At 37.6% G+C, this 22,962-nt stretch overlaps 1 long non-coding RNA gene across 2 annotated transcripts in view; it reads left to right on the top strand.

The window, feature by feature from the left end:
• Nucleotides 1-5,433: 5,433 nt before the first annotated feature.
• The window catches only part of LOC105466180 (uncharacterized), a 119,533-nt gene continuing 102,004 nt past the window's right edge, over nucleotides 5,434-22,962 (top strand). For both annotated transcript variants that reach the window (XR_978031.3, XR_011607776.1), the window contains exons 1-2: nucleotides 5,434-5,540; nucleotides 12,862-12,924. This is a non-coding gene — a long non-coding RNA (uncharacterized lncRNA). The remainder of the gene's footprint in view (nucleotides 5,541-12,861; nucleotides 12,925-22,962) is intronic.

The raw sequence follows: 22,962 nt of genomic DNA, 5'->3' as shown, positions 1-22,962 counted from the left end.
TTCAAGGAGACGATAGGCTTTAGAATATAAATGCGTGGGAAATGCCTGGAATGGAGTAGGCACTCATCATACACTAGCTTAAAAGTTGATGGTATTTTTATAATAATCGGATGATTACCTTGCAATTTTATCCAAAGCTAGCCATGTGCTTAGAACAACTGTGCTCTTTCCTCATTGGATTCAGTGAGCAGTCAAGGGAAGCAAAGGTGCAGCTTTTTCTCACTCACCTCCCACAGAAGCTAATTGAGATGGGATCTCTTTTGGCTTCTCAGTGATTCTCTAATCACATCACTGTACAGACACGTCAAGGCAGCCAAGGCTTTAGAAAAGTAATTCGCCTCTTCATTGTTGCAAATATTTCCAAAGGGAAATTAAGGTGTAATTTTTCTAAATCAATCGAGTGATTGCCAAGACAGAGTAAATAAAGGGTTTTTTCACAGGAAAAAAAAAAATCAGCAACTGGATTGCTGATAATTCACCCCTTTCATTCCCAGATTCACTGGAGCCTTGATTCAGCCAAACCCGGGTTTCTTTGATTTTGACCTATGTCTTCAGTTCTATAGTTTGGGGAAAAGGATAGGAGATGTGAAAACCTTAGAAGGAAGGCAGTATTTAAGGACATGCAGAAGAACATGAAGAGGTGGAAATTGAGAAGTCATATAGTTTTATTTGGGCCAAATTACTGCAGTACTTATTCCACATGACCACCTCTTCCAAATCTATTATGAATTCCAACACAGCTCTGGAAGACCATGGACTATCTTACAGACTGAGCTACACCCAGACCTGGAGCCAGGAATGTCCCAGCCTCTGGCAAAATGTAAACATTCTCTCTCATGGTTGAACGGGTCCAGGAAGAATCTATTTTTCTTCCCCAAATCTGCAGGGAGAAATATAACATCCAGGTGACCCCAAGAACATAAAATTTTATGCAGTCTTCCATTTCTCATCTTCACATCCTGGGCTCTTCTATCTCAACTCCGGTTTTTATGCCTGCACTTGCTAGGATGAAAGTCAACTCTTGCCAATGTCCTATGTGCCTCTCTCTTCCTAATATAAGACTCTAATTCCACGTTTCCTTAAACGGCTCAGATAGACATTTTTTCATGGCTCTGGCATCCACACTACCCTGATTGTAGCCTGGAGGAAGAGGACAATGGTAGACTCCTGGGCCCCTCCTACCACTCCCATCTTGAGAAAGGAACTGACCAGGGAAGGGCCAGAAAAAACTCACTAAATATGTGCTGTCCAATACAATAGCCACTAGATGTATGTAGCTATTTAAATTTACATTAATTCAAATGAAATAGAATGTAAAATTCAGTTCTTCTGTCATACTGACCATATTTCAAATATTCAAAAGTCACATGTGGCTAATGGCTCTGGGGCATACCGAACCCCTTTCTTACACCATATAAAAAATTAGCTCAAGACGGATTAAAGACTTAAATGTAAAACCCCACAACTGTAAAAATACTGGAAGACAACCTAGACAATAGCATCCTGGACATAGGAATAAACAAAGATTTTGTGATAAAGACTCCAAAAGTAATCGCAATAAAAGCAAAAATTGACAAGTGGGATCTAATTAAGCTTAAGAGCTTCTGCACAGCAAAGGAAACTATCAACAGAGCAAACAGTCAACTTACAGAACAGGAAAAAATATTTGCAAACTATGCATCTGACAAAGGTCTAATATCCAACATTTATAAGGAACTTAAACAAATTTACAAGAGTAAAACAACCCCATTAAAAAGTGGGCAAAGGACATGAACAGACACTTTTCAAAAGAAGACATAAATGTGGACAAAAGCAAAGAAAAAAAAATCTCAATATCACTGATCATTAGATAAATGTGCATCAAAACCACAATGAGATACTATCTTTCGCCAGTCGTAATGACTATTATTTAAAAAATCAAGAAAATAACAGATGCTGGTGAAGTTGCAAAGAAAAGGGAATGCTTATAAACTGTTGGTGAGAGTGTAAATTAGTTCAACCATTGTGTAAAGCAGTATGGTAATTCCTCAAAGAGCTAAAAGCAGAAATATCATTTGACCCAGCAGTCCCATTACTGGGTTCCTACTCAGAGGAAAATAAATCATTCATGTGCACACGAATATTTATTGCAGCATTACTCACAATAGTAAAGACATGGAATCAATCTAAATGCCCATCAATGACAGTTTGGATAAAGAAAATTCGTTGCATATACATCAGGGAATACTATGAAGCCATAAAAAAGAATGAGAATATGTCTCTTGCAGGAACATGGATGGAGCTGGAGGCTATTATCCTTAGCAAACACACACAGAAACAGAAAACCAAATACTGCTTGTTCTTCCTTATAAGTTGGAGCTAAATGATGAGAACTCATGCACACAAAGAGGGAAACATCAGCTACGGGGCTCTAATTGAGGGTAGAGGGTGAGAGGAGGGAGAGGAGCTGAAAAGATAGCAATTGAGTATTGGGCTTAATACCTGCGTGATGAAATAATCTGTACAACAAACCTCATGACATGAGTTTACCTATGTAACAAATTTTCGCATGAATCCCTGAACCAAAAATAAAAATTGTTTTGTTTTGTCTTGTTTTTTAAAAAAAGAACATTTTCATTATCACAGAAAGTTCTATTGGACAGCACTACTCTAAAGCAACGGGTTCATCATGACAGGGGCTCCTCTTTGCAGGAAGGTATTGTTCCCGGGAACAACTGTTGGCTTGAAGTCTGAATATTTTCTTTCCATTAGGCACTTCTCTGGTTCCAGGACTTGCCATTTGGGAAACTGATTCTTCTCTTCAGAAATATCCCAATTTAAACCAAGTTCTTCCCTGAGTAAGCAAGAAGGAAGAAATAATATTTTAATGGTTGACATCCCTTTTAAAATTTTTAATTAAATTTTTATTGTGGTTAAACACATGTAACATAAAATGTACTATTTTAACCTTTTGTAAGTGTACAATTCAATGGTATTAAATACATCCACAATGCTGTGGAACCAACACCACTATAACATTTTCATCACCCCAAAAAGAAGCTCTGAACCCATTAAGTAATAATTCCCCATTCCCCTCTTCTAGCCTCTGGTAATCTTCAATCTAATTTCAATGTCTATGAATCTGTCTATTCTATATATTCATAGGAGTGGAATCTTACAATATTTATCCTATAAGCCTGACTTCATCACTTAGCATAATATTTTAAAAGTTCATCCATATTTTAGCATGTATCAGAACTTCAGTCTTACTATGTCTGAATAATACTCTGCTGTATGTGTATACCACGTGTTATCGAAAAGAAGAGAGAATTTTAAAGCAATCAAAGAATTGAGGTATATTATTTTGCCTTGTTGAATTCTTTGCCATTCCACTTACTCTTTTCTGTCAACAAAAAATGGAATTATTTTCCTACTTTCTGCTTCACATCAGAAGGCATTAAAGATTTCTCTGGAGCTGTTATCTTCTGATTGGCAAAACAATTGCACAGGGTCTGGCACAGAGTAATTGTACTATATAAATGTTTGCTATTGTTATTGTTATTATTATTATTATTATTCTGTTGGATCAGCAGTACAGGGCAGATAATCTGAGTCTGGATTTCTGAAAATGCACCTGGCATCATTTCTTAGGCTGCCCCATGGGCGAGATGGTCCAGTTAGTTGAACTGGACACTGGTAGGACAGCTGAGTTGACTGATCTGATTGCTTTGCTGCAGTCTCAAGTTGTTAGAAAGCCCATCATGTACTGAAGACCAACCTTCCTATTCATTGCTTCTGCCAGTTTGTCCTTGCTCTGCCCCTGGAGAGACACATAGCTGGTATTTCGTCTCACCAGATGACAGTGTTCTGGCATTTAAAAGTGACCCTGCTCTTACTATGTCTTCACTTCTCCAGGGTAGTCATACCCACTTTCTTCTTCTGATTATTGTTGCTAGTAGTTTCTGACCTTTTCCTAGCCCAGATTCATTCTCTGGATATATCTTAACTTGTTCAGGACCCTGTGACCTAGGGCTGTATACAGTACACCGAATGTGGTCTGACCATAGAGTATTTCTTAAAGATTGGTGATTATATAGAAATAATTAGGTTGATATACGCATGTGCTTATCTACGTATCTCCATTTATATATGGATGCAACAGGTTTAAACACACACATGCCCTCATCCACCCACCCACTCACCCACACAGACACCATTTCATTCCACACACTTTATATGATGGTGGTACGAGTGTTTTGGTATACATGCTCTTCAATCTTCAACATCTCTGAAGAACATAGTGTTCTATTAGGTCAGCCCCCAAAAGGTCAGTGGTGACATGATTCTCTTGCTTGGCTGTAGGGCTGGACAAGGACATCAGTGGTAGTGATGACCTATTGCCTTTGGAGGCTTCCCAGAAGAACCAAGCCTGTTAGCCAGGGAACAAAACATAACGTTTACGGAGCCTGAATGTGAAATATTTCCCTCTTTGAAATAGTGAAGTGGCACCAGCTACCTTGTCTGATACCTCACAAAGGGGTTTAGAACTTTGTTTTTTCTTAGACATATTTCCAATAATTATTTATAAATTAGAGTTGAAAACCTATCAAACATTGTTTTCTCCACTTCTTCATCTATAACAACCCCTCTCTCCTGCTCTCCTTCATTTTTCTCCTAACCCCTCCAAAGCACATTGTAAACACTAATAAACAAAAGTCTTAAAAGTTGGGTAGCTCCCATGCATATGTGAGACGAGACAACAGAGGGCTTAGAAGAAAGCTATAGTCATTTAAAGGGGATGAGTTCAGCAGCACGAGTTTGCTACAGCTTGATCAGAGAAGCTGTTGTTTATTATTTTTTGTGTAAACAGAAAATGGGGGAGAAAGAGACACTAAGCTTTAATAATAAAATGACCTTTCTTCTGAGTAGATCAGCTTTGTAAGTGAAAATGATTCAAGGCTCAATCTAATATCTGGGGAATAGAGCCTTCCCTTCTAAAGACAGATGTGATTATGACACATAGTCAACAATGTTTTTCTTCATTATTGTTTGGCCTGAATTTGGGGTTTCTGGGAGAGAAAGGGAGATAAGGGGTTGAGGACTTGGAGAATAATAGAAATTAAATGGGGATGTATCTGTGGTTTTAGGTCTATATTACAGAGTTTTATTGTTGGTTTAGGTAAAATATCATTTGGAATTTATCATAAGAAAGTCTCCTAGGCTTTCTAGTAGACCATTCTCAAATTAAGAGATAGAATCTGAACTTTGTGAGGTGATTTTTCATTAACTTAACGGAAAAACCATACTCTTAGCATGAGGAACTGAAGCCAGGATGTGGGTTTCCTAAGCTACCATAACAGTGCAGTTTAGAATGTGGTGTATACATTATGATTAGTTCATAGACATTTCCTTTATGACATTCAAAATATGACTCTGTCTATTCTAAGGCAACTTTTGGTTTCATTACTTACATGATTCTTATAACTCCATAACAATAAATACTGATTATATAGAAATGAGGTAGTGAGAATGTTCCTTGCCCCTGACTTCAATATCTACTGGTAAGTTATTCAATTTTAAGTGCCTCAAATGGTAATATTTAAAATATGTATAACTGCATCAAATTCTACCACATTACTACAATTACAATGAGAATAAAACAAAACAGGAAGTGACACATAGGAAAGCATTTTGGAATGTTCAAAATAAAGTCACTAGTATATTTAGACTGTTTTAGCCAGAAGTGATTGCTTAGTTTCCTCATGTCAGACAATATACTAAGCACTTTTCTGATACTCTCATTTAATCTTCATGAAAGGCTTATGAAGCATGTACCATTATAATGCCTACTTCATATATTAGAAATGAAGCAACAGGGTCACAATTATAAAGTGAAGGAGTTAAGATTTGGATTTGTCTAATACTAGCACTATTACAGCCTGTCTCGGCTAGATTACAAGACATTCTCATGTAGCATGGGAAGGAAATGATCTGTAATATTACAGAGTGATCTCAAGGCTCAATCCTCAATGGATATGCCACGAATGTGGTGGTTGGCAGTCTCGGAGATGGCCCAAGGACTCTCATTTCTTAATATTCATGCTCTTATATAATCTCCTCCCCATGAGTAGGAGGAGATTTCATGGATAACTTCTATTGAAGAGAATACAGTAGAGGTGATGAGATATCACTTGCTAAGATTAGGTTATAAAAAGACTGTGGCTTTCATCTTGAGCCTTCTCTCTCCATCCTGGATCACTTCATCCTGGGGAAAGCCAGCTGCCATGTGTGTGAAGCAGCCCCGTGGAGAAGCCCACATGGTAGGGAGAGGAAGCCTGCCAATAGCCACACAAATGAGTTTGGATGCAGATCTTCTGGGGACTGCCAACAGCCATATGAGTGATCTTGGAAGTGGATCCTGCCCCAGCTGAGCCTTGATGACTATAGCCTTGACCAAAATCTTGACTTTAGCCTCATGAGAGATCCAGGTAACCTGCTTCTGGATTCCTGAACCACAGAAACTCTGAGATAACAAATGTTTATCATTTATTGTTTTCAGCCACTAAGTCTCATGCAGCAATAAATAACTAATATGAATGGTAACCAAATGACTGGCTGCAGAACTGAAACCTTTTCAAGCCTGCCTCCTTCAATTCATTCAACAAATACTTATTGAGATATTACATGCCAGGCATTAGATGTGGTTCCTGCCCTCAAACGGCTGATCTTCTGATGGGACATGATGTGGCAGGAAAAAACTTTTTTAAAAAAAGTTAAAAATCAAAATTCCTTTTAAACTTCTGGAAAATGATTAGAAAGAGCAGAGATATAGAGCCAGCCTGAAGGGCTCCAATTGCAATCTCCAGATACGGGTTTTTGGGTTAACAACTCCTTTGAGCTTCAGTTTCTTCATCGGCACAGATAAAAAAAAATACTTCTGAAAAGTTTGTATAATTAAATAAAATAATGTATTAAAAATACCTGGCATGATACCTGGCATATATTAGGGTCTCAACAAATGCCAATTCTATGAGTATTACTCTTCCTCTTTTTAATGTAGGGAATATCATTAGATTGTGAAGGGCTATTGAGTGTGTATAAAGAGATAAGCACAGGCCATGATCCATTTTAGATGCAACCAGAGTACTTATTTCCATTAGTTTCTGTGGATCCTATAAATTATGTTATGACCAGAGGAGATGAAAATTTTATGAAAAACTTTTGAGGTTCTAATTTTTGTTTAAAATGAAAAAAAAATTTGACCAATTTACATCAGTTGCATTAATCTAATATTTATTAAAATATCTAAAGTGATATCTGAAATTGGAAAGACACATACACAAGCCTAATACCTCCCAAAAAAGTGAAAAATCAGTGCTAGACTGCATTGGATTTTATTTCTCGAGGAACTAAACATGACCACTAGATGGCACTAGAGTCTGATTTCATCTTTCTATTTCCAGAACAGTCCCTGGGAAAACAACGGTAAGGCTATCATAAATTTTCTGAGTCAGTTACTTGCTTATCTGATGTGGTACAAGATAAAAAACATTTCTGGATTGTTTTTCAAGTTCCTAGTAATCCCCTGTCAATAAATAAACATAATGCCCACTCTTAACCTGAAGCCAACTGATCTCACAACTGAGTTTCATGAACCTTTGAAGAGCTTCCTGTAAGTAAATTTAAGTTTCTACAAACTGAATAAATTATAATTTACAACCAAAAAAAAAAAAAAAGAAAGAGACACGATGTGCCTCTGCCAAAGCGCTGACTCCTGCTGTAAATTTTCTCTAGCAATTCAAATCTCAGTTATGAAACATCTAGGACAGTACCTGGAAATTCATTCAACAAATATTTATTGAGACTTCCAGCATTCAAAGGCCCACATAGACACAGAGAGGCAATGGACACCCACATGGAGTTCATTTTCTAGGGGAAGACTCAGACAATAAGCAAATGAATAGATACAATAGTTTTATATGCTATGAAGTAAATAAGTGAGTAATGTGATAAAGATAAATAGGGGCAAGTTGAGGCACCTTTGATAAGGTATGCAGAGATCTTCTCTGAAAAGCTGTCATTTAAGGTGGAACTAAAATGACTATATAGAGTCATTCATAAAAGGAAGATTAGCCTGGTCCAGGAACCAAGAGGCAATGAAGAGGAATTTGGAGAGGCAGGCAGGCCAGGCCATGGAGTGACTTAGAGTTTGTATTTCATCTTGTTGTACAAGCCACTGAGAGGTTTTAAGCAAGCAAGTTGCACAATCTGATTACATTTTTAAAACATTCTGGCTGTTAGTGGGGAATGGATTGTGTGACACAGGATAACACTAGCAAGTGCTTAATAAATGCATAATGAATGAATGAATGAATGAATGAATGAGTGAATGACAGTGCCTACTATGTACCTAGTACCAATAAGGTGCTTTTGATTCACTGAAATTCACTTTACACATTATCACACTGATAGAGTTAGACACTCTTTACACAGGTTCTCAAATTTCAGGGTCCATCACAATCATCTGCAGCACCTGTTAAAACACAGATGACTGGACCACATCTTTTATCATGTTCCCCTCCACCATCACTTCCTCCCACCACAGCTTCTGATTCAGGAGATCTGGGGTGGGGCCCAAGAATCTGCATTACTAACAAGTTCCCAGATGATGCTGATGTTACCAATGTGAGGACCACACTTGGAGAACCACTGCTGTAAGAGGCTGGGCATAAAATGCCAACAGCTGTTAAAACAAGCAAAAATAGAACTTATTTTAGTTCTGTTACAGTTCAGTCTTCTGGGTGTTGGAGACCACATTCATCCCTTTCTTGTATTACTAAAATGGGAAATACTGTTCATTTCCTGACCAAGGATGATGTCCCTTCCTCCCTTACTAACAGAGCTCGAGTGTTGTTTAAGATTATTATTGTGTCCAAGTTCACAGTTGAATCAGGATTCAATTGAACCAAATGTACCCATTGGTACCAAAGCTACCAGTTGACTTGGTAGCTTTGCCAGATTAGATACTCACTATCCCAGCTTCTCTTGAATGGTCATGGGACCAGGTCTGACCAAGAAGAAGTAATAGAAGCCTGTTGAAGATTCTGAGAAAGACTTTCCTCTTTAATAACAAAGAAAGCAGTGAGAAAAAAGTATTTATTTGTAGGAGACTAATCAGTGAATATTCTCATACATAAATAGCCACCATTTTAAAAATGTGAATAGCTGTCAGTCATGGTGTGCTGGTAAATGTTAACAACAGGCTCTCAGCAATCATGGGGATAAATTGCTGATTTCCATAGTGTAAATGCTGCCACGATGGCTGATTTCAGGCTACAAATGTGAAATCACTGAACACAGAGTTGCAAATAGATGTTAACAATTGTGTCTCAAGAGCCAGTATGAGCCAGTTTCAGCAAACTATTGCTGGAGATTATAAACCTAAAGATATGGTGCATCTTTCTCTGAAATACAAGGTAAGCAAAGCTAATTGTTCATGTTTTTGGCACATATTCTCTTCTGAAATCTAGTTGCATAAACAGCTGAGAAGGTTCAAGCACAATGTTTAACACAAGAGAATACAACCAGATTTGTGGCTGAAGGAAAGTCCCTTGCCATGACTATTTACATTTTGCTAAAATGTAAACTTAAAAGTAATTTCCTGCACAATTTTTTGCATAATGATAGGAAGTGTTTTTGAAAATGGGGTCGGCCTAAGACTTCTCAACAAACTATACTTCTTATGCAGTTACCTACATTTCTCCTTAGTGTCAAAAGAAAGTAAAAGCAAACTATTTATTTGGGAGTACCTCTGAGGAATTAACAGGTTCAGTTCCTTCTGTAGAGCAGTTGTCAATGTCCTCTTGTTACTACATCCCAGTAATCACTTAAGCATCTCCTCAGCTACTGTGCAAGTTTCCAAGGTCTTACAACAAATTTTAGCAAACCCTTTCTGTCTGTTACCTGGCGTCGCACTCCACACTCTAGTCAAAATGTTTTTTCTCAGGTCCTCTCTACCCTTAATGCAATGCCTTAGGATGAATAGTTTCTCGCCTGGAACAGTTCATCGCCTCATTCAGGATTTCCCAAACTTCTCAAATTGCAAGAACAACTTGGGGACGTTATAAATACAGATTCCTGAACCTCATCCCCTGATCTCCTTAATCAGACTCTCCAAGAGAAGGAGTCTGGAAATATGTAATTTTTAGCAAATGTCCAGATAATTTTTCATGATGCAATTTTAGAATAACTCTACCTTATCTGTCTTCTTCTTATTGCTCAACTCTCAGTTTAACCATTGCTTCCTCAGGGAAGCCTTCCCTGGACCCCAAAATAAGGTTGGATCCCCTTCCTATCTGTTTTATACTATGCTAACAATACTTTGGACTACTTTTCAGTTTTTACTCAAAAGAACTTTATTGAGAGTCTTTCCTACAAGATTGTGAATTTCACGAAAGTAGAAAGTGTGTCTTCTGTATGACAGTATCTTCAGTGCCTATCACCATCTCTGGCGCATAGTAGATGCTCAGTAAATATAGGGTGACTGATTGTCTCATGGACCTTTTGTTCTACTTCTGTGAAGAGAAACCTAAAGATAAAGTCACATCTTCATCTAGGAGCATTCATTCATAAGGGCAAGCACATTTTTTAGGTTCACAACCAAAATACATGTCCTTGTACAAGTTCCATACCATCATGGGTCTTGATTTCCTTAGTTTTAAAAGAAGTAGGAATAGATTAAAAAAGAACAGTCCCAGTAGATTTAGTTATGAATACCAGGGGTTGAATGTGAGCCTTAGAAACCTGACGCAATAGGAAGAAGAATATCCTTACCGTAAGGAAGTATATATTTTTGCTTCCAATCCGCAATGGTCACAGATTCCTTATCAGAAATGTCTAACTAACAGAGCTTCCATTTCCTTTCTGGGACAATCTCAGTTCCCACTGGTGCTGTCCCTGGTGGTTTTGGTTGAGTTGAACTTTTTTATTCCACTATCTCCAGAGGGCAAAGGCTCAGCATCAGAATCTAGCACCATGTGTCAAGGCGGTGGTAGTGGAGGCGGAGATCAAAAAAGAGATGCAGCTTTTTCAAAGAGCACCGTATGTCTCTTTTCATTTCCAAACCAAATGAGATGGATTAGGGAATAAATGTAGAATTCGTGTCAACCTCTTGAATCTTAGGGATCAGACACCTTAATTTTATTTTTATGTCTTTCTTAGGCACCCCCTAGGCCAAATGCCTGCCCTTTCACTTTTTAGTCATTCTTATCAGTTCCTTTAGTTAAAATCTAGAAGTATAAATCTTATAGGAACCAGATAGTCACTTGATACCTATTTATTGCATTCATCCTATCTGCCAGACACTACATCTATGAGCTAGCCAAATGGAGGTTATTGTCAGACATGACAAATGAGGAAGAGCCATTCGAGAATAAGAGGTGACTAAGCTTAAATCTATTCCTGGATCTGGGTACAGTGGCTCCTGCTTGTATTCTCAGCTATGGGGGAGCCTGAAGTGGAGGATCACTTTAGCCCAGGAGTTCAAAGCCAGACTGGGCAATACAGCAAGACCCCATCACTAAAAGTAAAAACAAAAACAGAAACAAAAACAAAACCGAAAAAATGAAAACATTCCTAGGATTTAGAAAACATAATTTTGAACTATAAACCCAATGGATGAGAAGCTTACACGAACTAATGTTGGTCCTAAATTGTTGAAAATGTAGGAAACATTGGAGATCCTTTAGTGCCAGGTTTTAAAACATTTTTAGCTTTGGTTTGAACAAAATCTTATTGGAAGCACACTGTGCAAAATGACCCCAAATAGCTGCTAAGGTTGTCACAGAAGCAAGGATCTTTGGCATCCTATCCACCTTCTCCCAGTGACAGTTGCTGAGGACACTGCAAATTCAGTTGGAAAATCATGCACCTACTAAAACATCTCCATTCTACAAATAGAACTTTGAGGTCCAAAAGGGAAATTATCTTCTCATGATTATAGAACTCAATAGAAGAGCCAGGCCAAAAACCAAGATTTTTGGCTTCTAATCCATGGCCTGGTTCACATCGCTATAGCATAGAATATCAAGCATTCTTCCTTCCTAATGTATGCAGTTCCTAAAATCAGTCCCCTGGTGGGTTGGAGACACTTCCAGAGGTACTTGATACTGTCATTCGAGAGCATCTAAGGAAACAAACAGAAGCCAAACCCAATCCAGTCCAGTAATTAATTAAAGCCAATCAATGTGTGGATAACCACTTCCTACTTGTACAGATTCAGAATCTCCATGTATGCAAAACACTTGAAAGTCAGAGAAGTAGAAACTAGAATGTTGCGCGACTGCAACCCCAGCAGAAACATTCAGTTACTCACCCACTGTAAAACTCTCCCCGAAAGGGATTTACATTGTGCCTGGGTGCCCGATGCATTCTCTGGTATCATCAGCCACATTTGAGGTGAAGGGAACCAGAAGAAACTCAACATGTGTCAAGTTTTTCCTAGACTTTCTAGTGGGAAGGTTTCTCACCTGCTTTGTATCTATTATTCCATCATCCTAATTAAAATCCCCATACAGTTTTGGGGCAGAGATTACCTAAGCCCAAAGCAAATGAATTAATATGACATGGTACATTAATGTGGGAGATCAAAAAGAAAAGCATTTTCTCTCCATTTTGTCCGGCAGGTTGCATATCGTTACCTGGAAGAGTAATTTCCGACTCCTGAAAAAGGATGCCTTTACTGGCTACTCCTGACAGACAAATTGCATTTGTCCCTTTGTATTTATTTTTCTGTTAATAAAATTGACATCACAATATACTATCCTCAGAAATGAAAGTCTGCCTTTACATTTATTTAGCCATCTTTCATGATTTTTCTTCCAGGAACTCATGTATACGTGGCAAATTTTGTTACTTTGACTAGCCTGCTGCTCTCTGTCAACCGCCGTATGTATCTTTTAATTAAGTAGAAAAGAGATCTTAAAAGCTCACATAAGCCTAGGAAACTCTATTTCTGGCTGACAGCAATGTCTCCTCATTTGCTAGCAAATGCACAGATTGACAGAATGGAATAGATCAAGAAAATTGATCGTTACTCATATGTTGGATAGAGTCAATATATGTAAATCCATCCCTATTGCTGGCAGGCCCTGAGATGCCTGCCATGCAGAACAGACATAGTTACAGGCTGTTTTCTAGTCCAAATGCCAGCCTTTTGCTTTAATGCAGCAAAACTACAGTTATGTACTCAGAAAGCTCTTTTGTATTCATAACAACTGCAGTTTGAATGTGGTTCAGGACAGAGAAACTATATTTATGAGTTACCATCTCTTCCGAGTCAATACAATTTGCAGTAAATACAGTTTAAGTTAGAGCTATGGTATAGATGCTCTGGGAATTGTCTTTGTGATTTTACTGCATTTTTCGGAAGCGTTTTAAATGTTCACTGCTTTTGAGTTCATTTCTTTAAAGTGAACAGCCTCATATGGTTTTTGTGAAGAGCAAGTGAAATAATAGATATAAAAAAGGTTTTTAAAAAATTAAAAGCATTATGCAAATGGGAGATGATGATGATTATTACCTTTTGTCTCAAGATCCTTTTGCTTAAGGGTGATACTCCCTTGTTATCCCAAGGCCTTTTAAAATCTTGATTTAACCCCTGAACACGGGAGGTGGGTGTTGCGGTGAGCCGAGATCTTGCCTTTGCCCTCCAGCCTGGGCAACAAGAGTGAAACTCCGTCTCAAAAAAAAAAAAAAAAAATCTTGATTTAAAATTGTTGGATATTCAAAGTAGCAGTGCCTGAAACACAACGTCTAAGAACATGAAATGCACATTATGTGTTTAGATAGCCCTTAACATCTCAGTGAGAAATAATTGTGAACCTCATAGCATCAAAGAAGAGTAGTGTTTCTTTCCTCAGGAGTAGGACTCAATGGTGTATGAATTTGAGTCTTTCGAGAGCTCTAAGAATTGCTGCCTTCTTTCCTGAACCTAACTAACCTATTTAAAAGCTAAGACAGTGTCTTTTCTATGCTGTCAATTGCCAGAGGACCACGGTTCATAAACACATATACGTAGAACATCATTCAGGCTGATTTAACACTCATAATATATGGCAGCAATCACAGGGAAAGCCTTCTGAAAATGGGACAGTCTGAGCAAGGAGGACTGGGGTCTGCTGTAACTTCACCCATTAATTCATTTCCTCCCATTCTAGTCACTCCAAACAACACAGGGCCTCTCTTTCAATGTTTCTTGCCCTAGAAGTGGTAAATGCCTTAATTACCCAGACCAAGTGGCCAAAAATTTTTTCAGGGACAGAATGACATATGAGAGTGGGAAGATTTTAAAGATCTCTCATTTCAGGTCTTCTCTCTATCACCCTCATCACTTTCTCTCCCTTCTATTGTTAGAAGGAAGAATTCTATTGTTAGATTCTACACAGGGCTTCCTCCACTGTCTATGAAATGTGCTCTGGTCTTCCCCATTCTTAGTTTTGCTGGCATTTTTGTTGCTTTCCTGTACCTCCTTTGCTGTCCCTAGTAAACTTTTTGAGGGAGTTTACCTCATCACTTTCATGTCATGATCTCCAGTGGAATTCCTTACAGTATAACATCTCCTTCGACTGCCCAGTTGCTTTCTCAGAAATCCTTGGTAACTTCCTCATTGCTAAGTCCAGTGTGTTCTCTCCTTTGGCATTCTATTTAATCTTTCTATAACTGTGACATTCTTGATATGCGCTTCATTGTAAATCTCATCTATTCCCTGGGTTTTGGTGTCTTGGTCTTCCTCCCTGTCTCTTCTTCACCCACTGTACATAGGGACTCCCAAAGTTGCTGATCTTACCAGCCTTCCCTACTTTCATTGTGTCCTAGTCTGTTCTGTGCTTTAACAGAATACCAGAGACTGGGTAATTTATTTTTAAAAACAGAGATTTATTTTCTACATTTCTAGAGGCTGGGAAGTCCCAGGTCAAGGAGTCTGCATCTGATGAGGACCTTCTTGCTCTGTCATCCCATAGTGGAAAGCAGAAGGGCAAGACAGCATGCATGAGAAACAGCAAAAGATAGGACTTGCAGCCTCAAGCCCTCTTATAATTGGCATTAATCCATTCATGAGGGTGGAGCCCTCATGACCTAAACACCTCCCATTAGGCTTTATCTTTCACCACTATTGCATTGGGAATTAAGTTTCTAACATATGCTTTTAGGGAGAGACATTCAAACTATAGCATATTACAATCTCTGTCTCAGTGGAGTTGTATGCACCAGAGGCTTCTGCTGTCTGAATAGTTAAGTCTCCAAGCTACCTTTCTAGCGCTGACCTTTCCAACGCACTTCAGATGTGTTTTTCTCATTGTCTGGTGGCCATAGCTCTCAAATTTAATGTACCCAAAGCTCACATCATCTGACTCCCACAAGATAGATCCTTTTCTAAATTTTTGTTTTTCTTTCATGTTCATTTTTATTCTCAATCACTTTTCCCCTAATAATCTAGTCTAGAAAACTTTGAATAATTATTGGCCCTTTCCTCTTCATCTCATACCTACACTATATATCCTTAATATTTTCTCAGAATAAAATAATTATAAAGTTTGTAGTATCAAATACCAGCTAGTAATTTAGCTGAGCCTACCAGTACCATAATATCGTATCATTTTTTAAGCTTCCTGTCAGGGAACATTTCAAAGATATGAAAATAAGAGAAAATAGTAAAATGAACTTCCATGTATCTATAGCCCAGCTTCAACAATTATTACCTCAAGTCTTTTTTCTTTTCTTCCATATTTTTGCCACCAACACCCTGAAATATTTTGAAGAAAATCTCAGATAGCACATTATTTATTTGCAAATACTTAAGTGTATGCAATGGTTAATTTTACGGGTCAACTTGACTGGCCTTGGAATGTCCAGAAAGTTGGTTGAACATTATTTCTGGGTGTGTCTGTTAGAGTGTTTCCAGAGGAGATTAGCATTGGAATCTGCAGAGTGAGTTAAGCAAATTTCCCTCCCCATGTGGCTGGGTATCATTCAACCTCCTGAGGGTCTGAATAGAGCCCAAAAAATAGAGGAAGGGTGAATTTGCTGTCTCCCTGACTGTTTGAACTGGGACATAGATCTTCTCCTGCCCTCAGTGTTCTTGGTTCTCGGACCTTTAAACTTGGACTGAATCTAGATCATCAGCTCTCTGACTCTCAGTCCTTTGAACTGTAGCCCTAGATTTCCTGCATCTCCAGCTTGCAGAAGGAACACTATGTGACTGCTCAGCCTCAATAACTGAGTGAGTCAACACTTTATAATAAATTTTTTGCTGTCTCTATATATGTCCTCTTACCTCTGTTTCTCCAGAGAAATCTCAATGAATACAATATCTCTAAAAGACTAAGATTCTTCAAACTAAACCATTATATAAAGTACCCAAAATACACAATGATCTCTTAATATTATATCTAGTCAGCAGTTTTCACATTCTCTGTTCATTTTAAAAATGTTTTCTTGGAGGAAATGCAAATAATGCTTACACTGTAATTCATTGATATATACCTTATATCTTTTTAAAGTCAAAGTTTCCCTTAATCTCTTTCATCTTTTTTGGTCCTTTTAGTTATTGTTGAAGAAATGACAATTTATTGGACAGAGTTTACCTCAATCTGTATTATACTGAATGCATCCCCTTGGTATCATTGAATATCCTCCTCTGTAACCTGTATTTCTTGTAAAATGGTAGTCATATAGAGAGAGATGACCAGCCTATTTGGAAAGAATATCGCATAGATATTCTTATATACCTCCACCGGAGAGCACATAGTGTCTTATTGTCACACTTTTTGTGATGTTAACAGCCACTGATGATCATTGGCCAGATTCAGCAACATACTAAAGGTTATAAAATGGCGATATTTTAATTATCTCATTGCTTTCTTAGTATATTTGTTATCTAGAGTATTTCGGTAAAGAGAAGTTTTACTTTATCAACTATCTGGCTACTCTAAGACAGCAATTCTCACCTTTTTGGCACCAGGGACCGGTTTTGTGAAAGAATTTTTCCGCAGACTGGGAAGGTGGGGATGGCTTTGGGATGATTAAGGCACATTGCATTTATTGTGTACTTTATTTCTACTATTACTACATGGTAATATATAAGGAAATAATTGTAGACCTCATCATAGTGCGGAATCAGTGGGAGCCCTGAGCTTGTTTCCCTGCAATGAGATGGTCTTATCTAGGGGGTGATTGGAGACAGTGACAAATCATCAGGCATTAGATTCTCATACGGAGTGTACCATCCAGATTCCTCGCATGCATAGTTCACAATAAGATTTGCACTCCCATGAGAATCTAATGCTGCTGCTGATCCAACAGGAGGCAGACCTCTGGTGGTAATGAAAGAGATGGAGGGGGGATCTACATACAGATGGAGCTTCACTTGCTTGCCTGCCACTTACTTCCTGCTGTGCAGCCCGGTTCCTAACCAGTCATGGACTGGTAACACTCTGTGGCCTAGGCATTCGGGACCCCTGCTCTAAGATACAGGTCATATAAAAATGACAGGATAGCTTAATTATCTTTATTTATTGGTTTAAAAAATAATAAATTTTTTTCCTAGCAAGCTTCAAAATTGACCAATAATTTTGTTTTATTTGCTTATATATCTGTGAACTCAAGGAATTAATCTTATCCGATGTGTTCGAATTCATCAGAATACACTCTCTGGAGTAATTACCCCATCTTTGGCCACTGTGAGCCTCTTCAACTTAGCTGCTGACTCTTTTTGACACAAGCTTAGTCAAGCAACCTTTGATTGCTTCCTTGTTCTCTGGTGCACTGTAGGCTCATCGTACACATTTCTGCCTGAATTTGCAACCATCCACATCCAAGGAGTAGGAAATAGTGTTTAAAGACTACAACTTGCATGACACGTATGCTTATTATTAATAACTTGATAACTGTTTCTAGGCCTTTTCAGTGGGCAAAACTAGAAGCCAACTTTAATATAATATCCTTATTCCTCATTCCCTCATTTAAAACATAGTCATTATCTATATTGTCAGAGCATGTAGACATTACATACTAGACTGACTCATTTATAGTGTATTTTTGGTCTTGATTGTACAGGCAAATTGATATTTAATGTTCTTTACCCATGCTTTCAGTAAATTTGGTTGTATGAAGCTCATATTTTAGTACAGGGATTTTTAAAAACTTTATAACAATCTTTTATGGAAAAATACTTTTGTAAAATACAATGAAAACAAATTACTTGAGAAATGATTCATGTACTTGGATGTCATGTACTTTATAAAAAATGTCCCATGTAGTTTATTTTTTAACACTTCATTTACATCATTTTGATTTGATTTTTTTTTCTTCCTTTCCATGTTCTATTTCTCTCATTGCATTATTCTGTTTATTTGCTTCTGTGTTCCTCTTGGCTCAACTTCTTTAGTGAAATGACTTTATTTATTTCTAGTTTTTTCTCAACTTATGTAATCTCTTATTTTAAGTGCCATAAAAATTGTGAACACTTGCTCTTACATCCATTCTTATTTCATTGTGGTTTGGTAGACTCCTTAAGAAGAGCACATGAGAACAAGAGAACAACGTTCTCTGTGTTTTCGCATGTTGATATCAGTTGACCATAGGCTTTTTGCACTTAAAGGTCAGTTTGGCTGAACATAAGATTCTTGGCTGACATTTTCTTTCTGTGAGTATCTTAAATATATTACTATAATATTTTTAGCCCTAAAAGTATGGCTGTTAAAAATTCTGATGACAATATAATTTTCTTTCTACTTATCTTTTTGGTGGGATAGCCTAAAGATATTTTCTTTAAAGGATGGTGTTGGCCATTATGGGTCAAATTTCAAGTCCCCTTAATACATAGTTTCTAATTGTTTTTATTTTAAGAAAGTTTTCAAATTATAATTTCTCTTCAGAGATTCCTTTTATATAACAGTAGTTACCAAATTTGTTGTATCGTGGAAGCAGCAGTCTGGCAAAAACAATGGAGTGTTTCACAGAATAATATTTTTAGATGTATAAAGGAGAACATACAGCATTTCAAAGGAGACTAATTATATTGAAATACAGTTGTCAAAATAATTTAAAATTATGTTGCAGTAATATATTAACTTCTTTATTAACTATTAAGTAATGAGATACAGATCTTAATAAGATATAAATATAGTTAACAACTACAAATTTTAAAAAGTGATGAGCATCAATGGTATTTGGAGCTATTTTTCCAAACTGTAATTTGGCATTTTGACTTTTGTGATTATTTTTGGTGATAAAATCATAGATACTGTCAATACTACTGTGGTTTAATGCATATGTTGATAATTAAAGAAAAACATTACATTTCAGCCAGAGGTAGTAAAAATATATGCATAATATATTTCTTAACCAAGTTCGTTGCACCACCTAAATTTTACCCATAAATCCTGACATCCAAGGACCCTAGGTTAGGAACCCCTATATTAGACATATGTTGAAATTTCTAAACCATCATTTTCTCTCAGGTGCTTTATTTCATAACACTTTATTTACATCATTTTGATTTAATTTTTTTTCTTTCTTTCCATGTTCTATTTCTCTCATTGCATTATTCTGTTTATTTGCTTTTGTGTTCCTCTTGGCTCAACTTCTTTAGTGAAATGATTTTATTTATTTCTAGTTTTTTCTCAGCTTACGTAATCTCTTATTTTAAATCTTCCTTTATCACCTCATTTCTGAGTTATTCCATTTGTGATTTCTTGTCACAGCTTCTACCATTAGCTTGGTTTATTTTAGCTCATTTTGAAATACTGGGCTTCAGTCTTCATCTGTTTTTGCAGGCATGTCCTTCTTTGTGCCTCCCAGGTCATAGGGAATTAATTCTGCTTCTCATTCTTCTGAGACTGCATACTTTTTCCTTTGCTCATGCTTAAGTAAATGAGTTTTTGTGTACTTTTAGGAGGGAGGAATGGGCAAAATAACTTTTCTAGATTCATGACTCTAGGACTCCCTCTTCTGTTTCTTACCTTACAGTAATTTAAATATGCATAGGCTTGCATTTTGTGGAATCGCTCTCTTCTATTCCCTAACTCCTTTTCATCTGAACTTTTCTTTTTTTCTTTTTTCTTTTTTTCCTGCTCTTTTTGTCCCTGTTCTTCTCAATATGAAGCTCATGCTAACAGTTTCTTTTGGAGGGGAAGGTTGGCTTGTTATCATCAACGGCTTAGAGGGCCCAGATTACTCCATCACCATTAGATCCTATGGAACATGGTCCCCTTGTTCTCACCCATGACTCAGAGCCTGCAAGACTCTTACCCAGTTCAGTCATTTTCCAGTATATATCTATAAGAAATATGGAGTACTCTGGTATCAGAATCCTCACAACTCACATTGCCTTTCTTTTACTTCCTTCTACAAAGATGCTAATACTGTGCATGTCTGATGGCTCTCAGGGCTTTTTTCTAATCCCTCATATTTTGGAGTCTTTGGAAATATCTTAACATTTAGTGATAGATAGATAGATAGATAGATAGATAGATAGATAGATAGATAGTAGATATGAATATATATTGTCTATGGATTTTTTTTGAATTTTTTATCATAGTGGCTCTATTTGTCTTATATAGGGCAGTGATTCTCCACTGGGGATAACTTTGTCCCCCAAAGGAATTAACCAATGTCAGTGGCAGTTTTGACTTTCACGCTGGAGGAGAGGTAATACTAGCATCTAGTGGACAAAGACCAGGGATGCTGTTAAACATGCACAGGATAATTCTTCACAACTAAAAATTACCCTGTCTAAATGTCAATAGTGGTGTCAAAAATTATCCAGTCTAAATGTCAAACCCTGGTCTACGGGAATTTGGGGGGATTCAAAAAATAAGCCACAACTGATACCCTCCCAGTGGCCTCCCAACCTCCTCATCAGTTCTTCATCTAAAAAAATTTATTCACTTCTATCCCTTATTATTTATCCCCTTGTTCAGGCCCATGTTTTTTGTTTTTTGGGTGTTTGTTTTGTTTTGTTTTGTTTTTGCTGTTGTTGTTGTTGTTTTGAGATGGAGTTTCGCTCTTGTTACCCAAGCTGGAGTGCAATGGCACGATGTTGGCTCATTGCAACCTCCACCACCTGGGTTCAAGCAATTATTCTGCCTCAGCCTCCGGAGTAGCTGGGATTACAGGCATGCGCCACCACACCCGGCTAATTTTGTATTTTTAGTAGAGACAGGCTTTCTCCATGTTGGCCAGGTTGGTCTCAAACTCCCGACCTCAGGTGATCTGCCCACCTCGGTCTCTCAAAGTGCTGGAATTACAGGCGTGAGCCACTGCGCCCGGCCAGGCCCATGTTTTCTTTTGACCTGATCTATTGTGCTACCGTGGCCTGAAGCCTGAAGCTGCTCTCGCACTCTTTCCTGTCCAAATCATCCTACCCATGATGCCAGAGTAATTATCACAAAGTGCAGCTCACATCATGCCAAACAACTGCTTAAAGAGATTCTGTGACTTGCTAGTACCTTGTAAATAAAGTTTAATCTCATTATCTGGAGATTCAAAATTTTCAATGCTCTGCTCCCAATTTAACTCCCTGACTTTTACTCCCTCTATTCCTGATGCATGTAACCTGCAATGCAGCCAAGTGGGAATTGCCACCTTTGGACAAAAATGTCTCCTTTTTCTGTATTCTTTGTTAGACAACTTCCTTACTTTGTAGTGCCTTACCATCCCTCCAGCCCCACCCCAAAGCTCCCTTTACAAGAAACCTTCTCCCTGTTCCTCTTCTTTCTCCCCTGCACACTCCAACCAATAATGCCTCTCTCTCTTGAATATCTGAGCATTTTTGATACATTTGTCTTATAGCATTTAAATTATGTATATATATAATATAAATAAATAAATAATATAATTAAGTTATATATTTTACATATATAAGTAGGATGTATATGTATCCATACATATATATATGTTGTATTTTTGTGGTGAGAAAAGATTGTGTATTTTTCCTTTTGGTATGGCATTTTCCACAGCACCTGACTGAAACTATCCATACAGGATTGACAAGAATTGCATCCAGATTCTGGGCAGAAATATAGTTATAATTAAGCATTAATCTGGCTGTACTTTGGCCCACTTCCTTGTGGCTAAAACTCAATGTGTAAAAATCATTGCAGAACTGCCATCCCCCTTTGTTACCGTTGTCCAGTGTCAAGTCCCTTCCTTCACTCCCCAGAGATAACCACCATCTTGAACTTATCATTTCCTTGCATGGAATGATTCTGACCATTTGCATCCCCAGTTTTCTTATAGATAGGACTCTGACACTGGAATCATAAGGCTTCTCTTTAATGATTGCTTTAGATGTTTTTCAGACCCAAATTCCAGCAACTCCCACAGATCTCCACAGATGAATGGGATCAGCATGATAATACAGCTGATTCATCTCCCTGTTTCTTGACTTCACCCTGCACTCTTCAACCAATCAATGATCACTCTTCAGCCAACTCCAAAACCCTTAAAAACCCTAACACTAAATTCCTTAGAGAGATGAATTTGAGGTTCCCTGCCATCTCCTCATTTGATGACCTTACAGTGAAACCTCTTTCTCTGCTGCAACCCAGTGTCTCAGCGTAGTGACTTGCTGTGTGCATCTGGCAATGAACCTATTCTGTTTACATTACAAAGGCTTACACTGAATAGCTGCTCAGTAATATTTGTCAAATAAATAAGAGCATAGAATTGAGACCTAAAAAAGTGAAGACCATCTACAATTCATCTTTCTCATTAATGATAGAAACTAGAAGACATTAAATCAAAACTATGGTAATTTGTTCTTGTATGAGGGTTCTACATAGAGGCAGAACCTATAGGATATATTATAAACATACAGAAAGAGATTTATTATGAGGAATTGCCTTATGTAATTATGGAGGCTGAAAAATCTCACAATCTGCTGTCTGCACATTAGAGTAAAAAGGCTGGAGGAAAACTGAG

This window comes from Macaca nemestrina, chromosome 9 (genome assembly GCF_043159975.1).
Source record: "Macaca nemestrina isolate mMacNem1 chromosome 9, mMacNem.hap1, whole genome shotgun sequence".
In the NCBI taxonomy this organism is placed as follows: domain Eukaryota; kingdom Metazoa; phylum Chordata; class Mammalia; order Primates; family Cercopithecidae; genus Macaca; species Macaca nemestrina.
This window is presented reverse-complemented; position numbering and strand designations above follow the sequence as displayed.